The following is a 2,612-nucleotide window of genomic DNA, read 5'->3' as shown; positions in this document are numbered from 1 at the left end:
CACGGCTATTCGAATAGTTTTACACTCGCAGAGGTTGCACACTTGTGCCACAACATTTGATTACATCCGTCGAGATAACTCTGAATAATCGTAACTCAAGACGCGGATCATCAACTCTAACCTTTCACTTACACATCCTAGTATAGGCACCTCTCCCCATGAGCTTGGCCTCCCAGTGAAAACAAACCGTCAACCCGGAACCGCACAGGGCTTGGGCCGGACAATTCACCTCATTCACGTCATTTCACGTCATTTCACCTTTCGGAGGCAGCCTCGGCATAACCCCTATGACGCTTGTTTAGAGGGAACCCATACTAAGACATATAAACTTCTAGTTAGACCCTACCCATAATCAGGTATTGTGGGGGTACTTGTATATTGGAAAGGTATCGCATCCGAACCCAACCATTAGTTTTTAGCAATTTCACCAAGTCATTCATTTCATTCAAGTCATATTCACCTTCAAATTCTTCCAAAGTCATTTCATTTCACAATGTTCCCATCTAGAGTAGTCACTTTTAGTTATTTAGCACTAGCCACTAGTCATGAGGGGTGCTAACTAGCTTTGATTGCCATAGGCTAACTTTGATGATATTGTTCTACTCTAGACCAAGTGAATCATGAATCAAAAAGTACTTTGATAAAATAAAGCAGTAAAACTTGTAAGTAAAAGCTTGTAGTAAATACTCGGGATGGGCTTAGTAAACATAAAGTAAAGTGTGGGGTGCTTTGCTCTTGGAGAGCTTTGCACTTTGCAAGAGTATTAGCTTGCCTTGGGTGGTGTACTGGTCAAAGTGGTCTTCCTCTCCTTGGAAGTAGACCTCCTCCTCCTCGGTGTACTCCTCGGTACTAGCGTCTATATACGAATATAATACACACAATCACCACACAAAGCTTAAGTACTAGACTAAGCACACACATGAATCACTCCTACTAAGCTATCATCACAACATGCTTATTATGTGAGTTGACTTAATTTTATTCTTAAGAAAAATAATTTCCTCTCATTATAAATATTAATTAGAGTTTCTATTTATTTCTTGAGAGAAAATAATTTCCTCTCATTGAATCTTATTAAGATTTAATTTCCTCAATTAATATCATATGACCTAGGTTGACCAAGGTCAACCTCTTCATAAGTATTAATTGGGAAAATGATTTAAATGAGGTAAATCACCTCATGCCTTTTAATAACTCATGACTAATGATTTAATATCCTCAACTAATTTAATATGAGTTTTAATTGACCATGGCCTCTACCTCATATTAACTTAGTTGAGACAAGATTTAAATGAGAGAGAGGCTCTCATACTTTTTAATTAATTTATGGGCATATTTAAAAAGGACTAGATATAGCCATAGGGCCAATTTTTTAAAAAAGCCATGATCATACAAACAACTATGTAATATTTTTACATATTTAGATAGATATGGTGAAATATGATTTTTGAGAGTTGGAAACAACTTAATAGCATTTTTATTTAATTTTTAATAATTAATTGAAGTGGAAAAAGGCCCTGCCTTGTTTATTTTGTCACATTTATTCTACAAACAATCTAGGGTTGGGACCAGTGTAGTCTTGTAGATAATTTAACAAGGTTTCCAAATATATAAAATTTGTCAAATTTGGTTTAGTGGATTTTATTCTATTTAATTTTGAAAACAGCATCAGGGAATAATTAATTAAATTCGAAAATTCAGATTTGAATTGTGGGCTTAGGTGGGAAACGTTAACGGGCTAAGCAGAGGAGGAAGGGAATGGGCCGGCCTAATAGCGCGTCCACGCAACGGGCCGCCTGACAGCGTGGGGTCCACGCATCAGTGGGTTTAGAGCAGCGAAACGGTATGGGGAGTGTGAGCCGTAGGATCAGAACGAGATCGAACGGACGACAAGCGTCGTCGTCTCCGGCGAGAAGGGCGAGCACGGGCGGCGGCAGTAGGGGGTCGACGGCTTACCGGCGGCGCGGCGAGGGCCGGCGACGTGCGGCGGCGACGTTGTCGAGGTAGAGGAAGCAGCTGGTAGCAGTGGCGGCTCCAACGGCGGCCTGGATCGACGGCGCCCTTCTCAGCACCTCTGCGGGCTCCGGTGATCAAATTTACTGGCTACGGTGGTGAATCGAACAAGGGGTGAGGTCGAGGAGCTTGAGAAGAGGGAGGAGAGCAAGATTGGTGTGGAGAGTTGGGCACGGGGAGGTCTCCTTTTATAGCGTCTGGAGGTGGCCGGGGCGCATGGATGAGCTCATCGTCGACGACGGTGCTACAGCGGCGCAGGGGCACTGGCGATGATGCACGCGGGCAGGAGACGTCCTGGCGATGACGTGAAGCGTGATTGCGTTGAAAATGAGGCACAGGTGAGCTCGTCATCGTCCTCGCGAGCTGAGTGTCTGTGGCGGACGTCGTCGGCGTGGGCGAGGTGCACGGTGTTCCCGCGGGCCAATGGTCGTGTCTGGGTGGCTCACGGTGTCGTCGTGGAGCGTTTGGCGCAGAGAGGAGAGGCAGGGGTCAACGGAGGCGATGGCGCGACGACGTGGCCGGCGCTGCTCCGGAGCGTGCCGCTGCACGCCTCCGTCGTGCGCGTGCACGTTCCGGGCGTGCCCGGGCGCGCATGGTCC

This window comes from Lolium rigidum, chromosome 5 (genome assembly GCF_022539505.1).
Source record: "Lolium rigidum isolate FL_2022 chromosome 5, APGP_CSIRO_Lrig_0.1, whole genome shotgun sequence".
In the NCBI taxonomy this organism is placed as follows: Eukaryota; Viridiplantae; Streptophyta; class Magnoliopsida; order Poales; family Poaceae; genus Lolium; species Lolium rigidum.
This window is presented reverse-complemented; position numbering follows the sequence as displayed.